This window comes from Crinia signifera, chromosome 4, assembly GCF_055691185.1.
Source record: "Crinia signifera chromosome 4, ASM5569118v1, whole genome shotgun sequence".
Classification (NCBI taxonomy): domain Eukaryota; kingdom Metazoa; phylum Chordata; class Amphibia; order Anura; family Myobatrachidae; genus Crinia; species Crinia signifera.
Genome location: NC_139220.1, coordinates 183296031 through 183308275, shown reverse-complemented (window position 1 = coordinate 183308275; position 12245 = coordinate 183296031). Strand labels below are relative to the sequence as shown.

The 12245-nt window shown below is 45.0% G+C and overlaps 1 protein-coding gene and 1 long non-coding RNA gene across 2 annotated transcripts in view; one reads left to right on the top strand and one right to left on the bottom strand.

The window, feature by feature from the left end:
* Positions 1 to 4746, bottom strand: part of LOC146074714 (mucosa-associated lymphoid tissue lymphoma translocation protein 1-like) — a 101630-nt gene extending 96884 nt beyond the window's left edge. Inside the window, exon 1 of the mRNA XM_083183135.1 lies at positions 4520 to 4746. The gene's annotated coding sequence lies outside the window, so the exon portion shown is untranslated. The remainder of the gene's footprint in view (positions 1 to 4519) is intronic.
* The window catches only part of LOC146074715 (uncharacterized), a 78145-nt gene extending 66565 nt beyond the window's left edge, over positions 1 to 11580 (top strand). Inside the window, exon 3 of the long non-coding RNA XR_014473453.1 lies at positions 11265 to 11580. This is a non-coding gene — a long non-coding RNA (uncharacterized LOC146074715). The remainder of the gene's footprint in view (positions 1 to 11264) is intronic.
* The last annotated feature ends 665 nt before the right edge of the window (positions 11581 to 12245 follow it).

The following is a 12245-nucleotide window of genomic DNA, read 5'->3' as shown; positions in this document are numbered from 1 at the left end:
TTTATTGAGTTTCCACAATTTTGAAAATGATAAGTACATCGGTATACATTTATAGATGGGTGTTGTACAGTTTAGTGCAAACATGACCGGGTCTCATGCGGCATTAGGTTAAGTCCCTATCCCGACTTGTCTTATCATTGTGTATTAACTTTAACTCTAACAATTTAACAATAAATCCCGTGAGGGCGTCGTAAAGTCGGGAGATTCTAATAAAAGTATGAACATTTTCTATAAGCAATCAATAGTTTATCATTATACAAGATAGTGAAAAAAAGAAACTACTTAGCGTCAGAGGCATATGAGGGAGTATGCTTCGTTGGTAAAGTGACAAACAGATAGGAGTAGACTAGACGAGACAAGACAAGAGAAGGGGGGGGGCATTCGGGGGGGGGGGGGGGTGGTGGAGGAGGAATGGAGAAACGTTTGGTAGGTTTCGTAGTGTAAAAGTTAGGTGTAGGAGAGGTTGTGTTTCACACCGGGATGCTTCATGATGTGGGGTGTTTTATTCAGTTAGATGTGTCATGACTTGGGTTTTTTGGGTCGGGTCTAGGGAATCTATGTACGGTCTCCATTTGTTAAAGAAGGAGATTTTATGGTCGTATAAGCTGAGCATCAAAGTTCTTTTATCAAATAGGAGGATTTGAAATAGTTTGCTTCTTAGTTCGCTCAGTGTTGGGGGTGTGGCTGAAATCCAGTGGGTGAGTATGATTTTTTTAGCTACTGTGAGGATTATGGTTATGAGCGGGATATGTTTCGATGCTGGTGGGGGTATTTCCCAGTTTTGGAAGTTTAGGCAAAGACAGGCTAGCTTGTCTGGTTGTAGATTGAGATTCAGGAGGGAGTTTATGAAGTGAAGAGTCTTGCGCCAGAACTTTAAAATTTTTGTGCAGGCCCATATGCAGTGCAGAAATTTCGCGTTGCTCATTCTGCATTTATAGCATTCGCCTGTGGCCTCTGGGGCCATATACTTGCTTTGAGCCGGGGCTATGTAAAGGAGATGAATAGTTTTAAAGTGGACCTCTTGTAGGTAGGAGGATTGCAGTATTTGTAGGGTCTTTTGGTAGTTTGAGAACAGTATCTCTGGTGAGGTCACGTCCGCTACATCCCTTTCCCATGATAGTCTGAGTGTTTCCTGGGATTTATTTGGGAGCTTGGCAAGCAGGATGTCATATATGAGAAATGTTTTAAATCTGGTGTGGTGTAAGGTCATAAAAGTCTGCTCTAGAGGGTCTGGTTGTTTGGGGGCTACTATGTATTTGGATATTGAGTTAACATAATGACGAGTTTGTAAGTACATATAGAATTGTTTTTTTCGCAGGTTATATTTGTCTTGTAGTGTCTGGAAAGTGAGGAAGGTTCCCCCTGGGTCGAAAAGTTTGGTGGCAATGTCTAATCCTTTCTGCTGCCATTCTTTGTATTGTGTATTGGTCAGGGAGGGGGGAAGTTGGGGTTTCCCCATATTGGGACAAAAGGAGAGACATGTGGGTCTCTTTGGAGTTTTCTGTTGATCAGGGTCCATGCATTATACGTGCTCTTAAAGAGAATATGATTTTGGATATGATGGGGGATTTTTGACAAAGGAGAGTGGAGTAGTGCACTAGGGGAGAAGGGGTGGAAGATGTTTTCATCCAGACTAGGATCTGTATATGTGTCGTTGTTATAAAGCCAGTCTGTTATGTATTGGAATTGAATAGAGCAAGAGTAGTACAGGAAATTGGGGATTTTAAGCCCGCCTTGAGGTTTAGGGCACATTAATCTGGCAAGAGACATTCTGGGTTTTTTTCCTGCCCACAAAAACTTAGACATTATTTTCTCAAGAGTGCGTAAGTCTGTGTTAGGGATAATGCAAGGAATCAACTGTAGTTGGTAGAATATTTTAGGGAATATGATGCTTTTAAGGGTAGCTGCTCTGCCTAGCAGTGAGATTGGTAGTTTTGTCCATACTTCGAGTTGTGAGGAGATTTTATGAATTAGTGGTGTAAGGATTTGCTTTATACATGGTATATGGGGTCTTAGTTATATTGATACCGAGATATTTTATGCTGTCAGGTTGTATTTTGAATTGGGAAATGGTGGGGTGAATGGTCATATTTGTCGGTAGAGGCGTAAGGGGTAAAATTTCAGTTTTGTCTATATTTATTTTGTAACCTGATATGGGGCCGAAAGAGTTGATTAGGGTCATTATGGCAGGGATGGAAGTAAGAGGGTCGGAGACGAACAACAGTAAGTCGTCTGCGAAGAGTGCTAGTTTCAGCTCTTCGTTTCGGATATTTATCCCTTTGTACGATTGAGAGGATCTAAGTGCAATGGTGAGAGGTTCGATAGCTATTGCAAATAGTAAAGGAGACAGGGGGCATCCCTGTCTCGTGCCTCTCTGGATCTCGAAGGGGGGGATAGGTAGCCATTGCAAGCTATTTGGGACGTAGGATTGTTATACAGGGTTTGAAGGAAATGGATGAATTGTTGGGGTATACCAAAGTTTGACATGGTGTGAAAGAGATGTGTCCATCTCACCATGTCAAACGCTTTTTCGGCGTCAACTGCTAATATTAGTTTGGGGGTGGAATCTGAGGTATGTGAGGTCGCATGCTGTGTAACTGCTAATACTTTCCTCACATTTCTGACTGCGTGGCGACCTATTATGAACCCGGTTTGGTCCCGGTGTATAATGTGGGGGAGGATAGGGTTCAACCTGTCGGCTAAGATCTTTGTTAGCAACTTGTAGTCGCAATTTAATAAAGAGATCGGGCGATAGGAGCCTGGAAGAGAGAGGTCTCTTCCTGGTTTGGGGATCAGTTTGATGGTTGCTGAATTGAAGTATTGGGGTATGGCTTTGTTTGCTAGTATTGAGTTGAAGACTGAAGTGAGGATGGGGGCTAGTCTGTCCGGGTACATTTTGTAGAAGTCTCCTGAAAACCCATCTGGGCCCGGAGCCTTTGCAGCTTTCAAGGCTTTGATTGCCTTGGTTACTTCAGATTCTGTTATAGGGTTCGTTAGGTTATGTGCTAGTTCATTAGGGAGTTGTGGGTAAGTTAGTTTATCCCACGGGTTTGAGTTCTGTGGGTCAGATGCAGTGCCATCTGTGGTATTTGGAGAGGGGGGGGGGAGGAGTGTGGGCAGAGTAGATGTTTTTATAGAAATCAGACATGACTTGGGAGATCTGGGCGTTAGAGGATGCAAGTTCCCCATTTGGGGTTTTTAGATGGTGCACTACCATAGGGGTGCGGGTGGAGTTCAATATTGTGGAGAGCAATTTACCTGTTTTATTACCTAATTTATGATATTTATAGTTGGTTATAAACTGGCTCTTATCTGACATGGATTGTAATATGTCTTCTAGTGAGGATTTTGCCTGCAGGTACTTAGATTTGTTTGTGTGGGTCGGGGTTTTGAGATATGTGGTATATGAGTCCTCTAGTGTTTTCTGAGCTGTTTTATAAGATTGGGTTATCTTTTTTTTTGTTCTTTCTCATATTTCATGATTGCCCCTGGCATAACTGCTTTAGCTGTCATCCAATAGAAAGTGGGGTTGGTTGCTAGATAATTTCCATGGGTGGCGTGGAATTCGGTACTTATGTATTATCTGGGCTCCCATGTTAAACGCACCCCATTTTTTCATACCCCTACTATCCAACTACACATGGAGTTGATTTTATATAGTGTGGCGAGCGCAGCGAGCCACCGTGCCCGAAGCGTGGCGAGCGCAGCGAGCCCCGCGAGGGGACGCGGTCTCATAAGAAAAACGGGAGCCCAGATATTACATAAGTACCTGGAATTCTTCCCAGGATGCTGTCAGTTGTTCTCGGAAGGGGAGGGAGGCAGCGAGATGGGAGGGGAATTTCCAGGATCTATATGGGGAGGATTCTTTAGATAGCTGTAGAGAGACATGTAATAATGCATGGTCTTAGATGATGATAGGGTGGATTTTCGCTGTAGTAATTTGGGGTATCAGATTGGTGGAGATAAGTATATAGTCAATACGTGAGAAGGTGTGGTGTGCTGCCGAAAGGCATGTATATTCTCTTTGGGTTGGGTGGTGTTCCCTCCATATGTCTGTGAGCTGTAGGGACTTTGCGAGGAAAGGAATATTGATCTTAGGGCTGATTCTAGTTTTGCTGTGTATGTTAGAGCGGTCTAGGGTGGGGTGGGCCGTAAGATTGAAGTCCCCACATAAGATTAGGGGGGAGGCAGCATATGGGGTGAGTAGACTAATGATTTTCTTGAAAAAGAGTTTTGAGTATGTGTTAGGTGCATATATAGAGCATATGACATACTGCTTGTCACTTATTTTGGCTTCTATGATAAGATATCTGCCCTCAGGGTCGGATTGTGCCGACATGACCTCTATCGGAAGGGATCTAGAGGCCAGTATCACAATGCCTCTTGATTTTGAATTGTAGGGAGCCGAGGCTAAGACCCTCCACTTCAGCATTTGGAGTTTTAAAATGTCTGGGGGGAGTAGGTGTGTCTCCTGTAAGCATGCTATGTCTAGTGAGTGTTTTTGGAGATACATCAGTACCTTACGGCGTTTGGCTGGTGAGTGTAGACCACCGACATTAATTGAGCCGATTTTGATCTCAGTCATGGGAGTCAGGGTGTATGTGTAGGCGGGGCATCCAGTTGACACGGTTCTCCGTCTTCCTCTCGCCCTTTCGGGAAACCTGTAAATACATTGGGGGGGGGGGGTACAAGTAAGGGGGATCACATATACACGAGACATGGGGAGAGAAAGACATATATAACAGGGTAGTGCGGTCCACGCACTCAGAGAGCGTTCCAAAGAACGGACACTCCGCTGAAAACAGTAAAACTTGATTAACATGAATTTGAACCATATAACAAGGTTCCAGATAGTAATGCGAATACGGGCCATTAAGGGGGTCAGCTCTGGGCGTAATCCCTTTTTTTTTTTTTTGCTTTTGATCAGGGATATGGAGGACATCCCTAAGACTTATCGGGTATGGCGCTCAATGGGGAGAGCAAGTAGTGGGAAGGGAAGGAAGGGGAGGGAATGGAAGGGAGGGGGGGGTTGCGGGGGTAGGGAAAGGTAAGGGGGGGGAGGAGGGAGAGAAGGGGTGATATGAAAGGGCTTTGACAAGGAGATAGTGTCTTAGGACCGGAAGTGGTAGCAGTCATACGGGTTTCTTCTGTTGTGAAGTCCCTGTAATGAGGTGTCGAAGAATGATAAAGAGTTCAGGGTTGCTTGTAGGTCAGTTGTCTGTGATGTCATCTGGCCTTAGGGATAGTTTTTCTCTCAGGAATCCCCTGGCGTCTTCTGGGTCAGAGAAGTCATAGTGGGTGTCTTCAAAGAAAATCCTTAAGCGGGCGGGATACATCAGTGCGAATTTCAGTTTCTGCTCTACCAGTTGGGTGCAGATGGGAGAGAACGCCTTTCTCTGTTTAGACAGTTCCACAGAAAAGTCTTGGAATAAGCGTAAACGTTTCCCCTCCCACATTAGATTCTGGGCTTTACGGGAGGCTTTCCAAAATGCCACTTTATGAAGGTAATTTAGACACCGGAAAAGAACCGGTCTTGGTCTGGGATCATTGTGTTTAGGGACAAAGCCAAGTCGGTGGACTCTTTCGACCACTAGGTCCTTGCATTCTGCTGAGATGCCTAGTAATTCGGGGAGTTTCTTGGTGACGAAGTCCATCAGTGCAGGGCCTTTAATTTCTTCTGGTAGGCCGACTACCGGGATATTTCTTGCATTGCATTGGACAAAAGGGGGGCCATGGTGTTTTTTATGGCATCGACAATGTCTCTGTAAGTTACTGGTGAGTCGAGATCTCTGCGGGTCTGTGGAGTGTCTGAGTCACCTGCAGTAGCAGCCGACTTCTTAGAAGCGGGGGAGAGGGGGGTGATATCATCCTCTTCCTCTGGCCGCATGGCTTGTTCAGCTCTGCGCTTTTCGTTTCTTGTCGGGGTAGGTTTGGTCTGTTTCCCCGTGGGGAGGGGCTGATCCATCAGTGAGGGGTAATTTGGGTTAAGTCTCTGTGAGAGAAGTGGCTTGTTGGTCTGTCTAATTGTAGGCTTCTTCTTTGGGGCCGGATTTGGTGGCTTCCAGGGTTGGTCGGGGATATGGTTGGGGTGGAGGGAAGAAGGTGACCGTCTCACTATGAGAGCCTCTGGTGAGGTTGCTTTATGGGGGGCAATAGTGTGCTGTTGGTTTTGTGGGGCAGAGGTCAGCCCCCGTATCTCAGGTGACAGGGAGAAGCGTTTGGTGGCTGCTGGTGAAAAGAATTTTCAATAGCCAGTATAAAATACTTAAGTGTAACAGTACCTTTCTCTCATTTCCAGAGGGCGCAGGGATAAGTAGGTGCTGGGAGAGTCAGGAGGAATCACTCCAGAAAGGTGGATGCTGTTATGTGGTGTTGCTGGAGGAGGGTTGTATAGGGCTGCCGGAGGTGAATAGGCTTCTGGGGGCTGTGCTTTCCCCTTACCTGCGCCTGTGTTCCAGGGAGTCTGGCTGACAGATGCTGGGCGGAGCGGGTGCAGTCACTCCGGAGGAGGTGCAGGTGCTGGGCGAGACGCTGGGTACAACTGCCGCTAGGGTGCCGGTTGAAGGGTGAGATGATTGAGGCTATTTCAGCCTTTCCCTTCGCGTGCTGGCGCTCCAGTGAGCCTAAGTGTGTGTGTAATGGCGTCTGGCGTCCGGGAGCGGGTGACGTCACTCGATCTCCGGCGTCTCCGCGCCGGGCTGCGGGAGGGAGCTGTGAGTTTCTTTGTGTGGTCGGGGTGTCCTGGGGTGTGTGTGACCAGGGGGCAGCGGTGTTCGGGGGTCTGGGGGTGCCCCCTAATTGCCGGTAATCGGGATTCGCCGGGAGCTGCGATGTTAAGCAGCCTCGCTCATGGAACCGGAAGTGGAAGTCATCGAAAAAACTTCAATTTAGTGAAACATACTTATCAACGTTTTGTGTCCCCTTCATCAGGATACAGTGTATGAACAAAATTGTGCCATAAATAGTGACTTACCCCACTTGATCCTTCCCCACATCTGACACGGCCACACCACCCGCAGAGCTCCGCACACAGCATGTCTTAAGAATCAGGTGCAGATAACTGAACTAATACATGCATAAAGAATGTATACATTCATACTATAGATAGATTATTTCAAAATATATATTTTTGGGGGGTATCTAACTCAGCGGCGTAGCTACGTTTTGGGCGCCCCCCCCCACCGTTAGGGGGGGCACCCCCTGCCGCCCATTCAAACCCCCCCAATCCCCCGCAGCCTTACCTTTCGCGCTGGTCCCCGCGGCTCCGTTCTTCTGCTGAGGACCACCACAAAATGGCCGCCCCCATACAGCTGACAGTTTCAGAGAACTGTGTGCTATATGGGGCGGCCATTTTGTGGTGGTCCTCAGCAGAAGAACGGAGCCTCCGGGACCAGCGAAATAGGTAAGCCTGCGGGGGATTGGGGGGAGGTGTAACTATAGCACCACAGCCCCCGGCGCCCCCATATGCACAGCGCCCCCCCGCGCGGTGGCGGGGGCTGCGGTGCTATAGTTACGCCAGTGATCTAACTGGCCATTCCATGCAGTGCCATGCATTCTTTAAATGCAAGACCACATGGACACTTCAGCAAATACACCACAAATGTTGAAATGTTGAATTGCATGTAAATATTTGATTGATTTTATAAATTGTGCCACTATGTGGATGAGAGAATGTGGTGCCCGTTTCCAAAAAGTTGCAGGTAGTACAACCCAGGCATCGGAAGTTGCCTGTTTTTTTGTGAAAAAATGTTGAGATGGATGTATTTTTGATTCGGTGACATTAGTTTTCATTACCCAGCTTTTGATGTTCCGTCCCCGTTTATAACATGGGGTTAATTGCTTATTGATGAGTAATGGATTATCTGGATCTCTATTAACGATGGGCCAGAAATTTTTGGCTGTTTTTGTTATTATGGAACTGGATGGTTATTATGGAACTGGATTATGAATACCATTTTTTCTTCCTCATTCTTTTGTGTGTTGACTTCTCGGAATTGTTGCTTGGGTATGTTCATTGCTTTATCATAGGCCGCTTGTAAATCTTGCGTTGCATAGCCTGTTTCCAAGAATTTATTTTTCATGGCCATTAAGTGTTCCTGTTCGTCCTCAAATGAGGAACAAATCCTCCATACCCTACAAAATTGAGAAAAGGGGAGTTTTTAAGGGATTGGGGTGAAAGCTGGATGCAAGGAGTAAAGAATTGCCATTGGTTGGTTTGTTGTACAAGGTGGCATTGATTTTTCCCTCGTGCAGTATGACTTTGACGTCCAGAAATGAAATTTCCGACTCTGAGCATAAGTAAATTTAATATATAAATATATATATATATATATATATATATATATATATATATATATATATAGTTGGATGGAGTGCAGTCTTATGTTATACATATATATATATATATCAGCTGGCATAATGTTCACCAGGGAGGTGAATCCAATTGCCTCTGGCTCAGTGAAGCCTATCTCTCTGGACTTCAGCCTCTGCCCTCTGTCATCCAGTCCAAGCAGACAGGCTCCAAGACCCTTAGCAGCAGCAGCCAGTGGGAGGCAGTGACAGTAAGGGTGGTGGAGCAAGAGGTGAGCTGTTGCCATTACTTATTTGCCTCGATCCCAGGCAGGCTGTAACAGGGGCCAAGGCTGCAGCAGCGGCCGAGAAGCTGGGCTAAGCAACAGCAGCAGATTGTTGTTTCTCTGGTATGCCAACAAAGGACATTGACAAACTACAGTATGTGGGGACCCCTTTTGTGTGGGTGCCCTGGGACGGCCACCCGTATCGTTCCTCCCTTTATCCGGCCCTGGTTGGTGGAATTGGTGAACACTGCTCGGCCTCCTTCTTGTCAAGAAGAAATATTGAATGCAAGCACATTATCATATTGCCTTTACTCATAGAATGTATGAAAAAACAGACATGCACTAGTGTGAATTTGCAGCCCTGTTGATCATAGGAGACCCGCATATGCCCACAATCCGCAGTGTGTGAGCACCTGTGATCGCTGGTCACTTGCTGTGTGATGGACAGCGGGCACCATTTTGGGGCGTGCCGCCAGCGTCTATTCCCATTTTGGGGCGTGCCGCCAGCGTCTATTCCCGCAGCCAGGGGGCTGGGGGCATGGCTAGAGGCTCACAGAGCCTCTGGGTCATGCCCCCATAGCGGCAAAATGGGGGCGTGGCCTCGTGGGAGAGCCGTGAGTATAAGCCACGCCCCAAATTAGGCCACGCCCCCCGAAAATTTCGGCGCTCCTGCGGCGCGCAGCAGCAGCTTCTCCCGCCTGCTGAGCTGACAAAGTTGGGAGGTATGATCTTTAAGTGACTCTCTCACAAATCTAGCCAGCCACACCAAGAAAGACTGTCATGTTAATAGACTGTATTGAATAGCTCCAGAATTGCTCAGTGGCAGGGTATGGAAGTATGTATCATTGGCCCATGTGGTTACAGCTTATAGAAGAGGCAGCTGAGTTAACCAATATCCTACTGCATTGGTTTGTAACCTCTTAAAGTTGGATCCTCTTGAACAAAAGACTTCTGCAGGAAAGACATTTAATATCTCACTAATTATGGCCAAAACCCAGTGGATTACAAATATTCAGTACAAGTTTATAGTCCAAAGCAGGAACTGACCCTTTGGGATCTCTGTGATAGACTCTAGACTTTTAAGGGGTGATTGAACTTTCCTCTCCCAAGGATTCTATAAGGACTAACAGTGATATCATCTCAGGTACTAAAAGTGCACTATAAAAACATTAATTATTGCGCAATAATATCTACTGTTGTCATTACCTATGCCGTAAGAATTATTTGTTTCTCTTTATCTATGCAATAATAATCTGTGTTGTTTTGATTTATGTGAATGTGATGCCCAAGGTTATATTCAATTGAGAGTACCTAATTGACAGTAGTACAGTTACAAGTAGCAACAAGTGAACTGCATTGATTATTTGTTTAAACCCGTGTTTTTGAGAAAAGGGGACGTATCGATTCCTGTGATCGTAGTTAGATAGCGTATGTGGTACATTATTCAACTGTCATTGTGTATTATTTAGTGATATTGAAAGCAATTGGTTGTTTAGCATGGAAGAAATAAAGTGTTAACCCTTTTTGCAATACCGGTTTCCTGCCACAATTCTTCCCCAAGAAGAAGACGCAGCACCATCCCAGCGGCAAAACCGGTAAGAGAAGCACACCATTATACACCTGTGGTTATCCAATATCAACATATATTTAATATATGGTGAGATTTGTTACCATATATAATATTTGCTTCGAAAAAAATGTTATGACCCTCCAGAGCAAGCTTTATTTTTCCTAAAAAAACATTTAAGGAAAAACGACTGGTACTTTCTCTGGCACCCTTACAGTAACAGTTCGAATGATGTGGAACGTGCACGCATCTCTAAGTGACTCAGTTCACTTAGATTTGCGCGCACCCTCGGGAGCAATTGGGCGAGCAGCTGACATCCGGTGATGTCAGCTGCCCAGCATCGACGTCACAGCCCAATTACCATGGGCATTAGCATGGGCACGACTATCCACCCCACGCCCTCCAGCCGCAGCCTTGGGTGCGTACACCCGGCAAACAGTCTGTTCTTTGTGGCCGCACGCACCCGGCGTATGTACATGCGCAGAAATGCGGCTGTGCATATGCCAAACATCGGTCCCCATGCAAACGAACGCCGGCTGTGAATAGACCAGAATAATGTCCTATGTGACAACACTTTAATTAGTATATTTAGGATGTGTGGAATCGAACATTCAATAATTTCTTAATTCATATTTTTGTTATTACTAGTAATGTATTGTTGCATACTTCTAGTGCAGGATATTCTGCAGCACTGGGCAACTGGAAAGATTGCGCAATGCCACAGTTGGAAACTTTTTGTCCCTTGATATGAGAGTTTATAATCTAGAAGAAATTCTAGGGCTTTGATTCAAATGGAGCTTGTGCCATGTGATTAGATGAAATGAAACCAACACCACTTGCATCAGTGTCTGCATAGAGTAGCTGCTAAGCTGATGCAAACAGGAAAGTGCAAAGGGTGCAGGAGAGTTCAGTTATTAACTCATCCAAGGTCAGTGACGTTTGTCTAGGAGACCGGATCACTAACACTTTGTAGAAGTCATTTCTTATTTTATAGGGTAATGGCTGGGTTCCAGGGAGCCCATAAAGTATTATGTAGAAATAACTGTGTTTTTTGTAACTATGTTACACTGTTTTGATGTTACGTCTTTCTTTGTACCTTATTTCTCGTTCATTTCTTCTAGGAAATTTCACTAACAGCAACAGATGTCAGATGTGACATGCAGCTGATTTATATACTGTGTAGGATGAAGAAACGTAGATGGCATCATCTGGGAAACGAAGTCCGTGTCAAGTTACCTGTGGCAAAAACACTTCCCCAAAGAGGAGTTTGTGTTTACTCTTGTTATACATCTCACATGTAAAATCCTGTTTTGTACATACAACAAAGTGGCTCAGTTGGATTGTTTTTTTGTTTTTGTTTTTCAAATTAAATTTTTATTGAAAATTTCAAAGAATCATATACATGTTAATGACAATGATTCAAAAATATATTACAAATCAAACAAACAAGAATGGGGTGGGGAAAGGTACAGAAAAGGCAAAAAAAGGGACGGGGGTAAACCAATCATTTGTTTTCGATAGTCTAAAATATAGAGTGAGACCATAGTCATCTAACATGCACACCATATAGAATGTTTCATGGGGAAGCTTCGCCAAACTTTTGAGAGGATTATCGTGGCTACTGGGGTGCTTTACTGAATACTAGTGTTTATCAGCTTCCGAAACATTTCGGCAGGTCTGGGAATTGTGTTAATGTTGGTTGGGGCCCTAAAAGGGGAGCATGTGTCCTGGAAAGCCAATATTCTGACCACTGAAACCATTTATCGAAAGGTTTGAGGCAGATGAGGAATACGTAGTACCCGCTACTTCAAATTCACAGTGTAGTTGTACATTTGATTTAACCATTTCTGGTGTGGGGATAAAGGATGTGCGCCAATGTATTGCGAGAAGGAGCTTAGTGGTTACTAGGATATGACCCATCACATAACAATCATTGGCTGGCATGTTTTCACGATAGATATGAAATAGAGCTAATAATGGATTTGGCGTTATTGGAAGTTGTTTTAAGTTCACACAATAATGAAAAACAAAATATTGAACATTATGTTTACTCAATTATTATGATTATGCATATTTCCCAACTTTTAAGCTGGGAGGCTCTG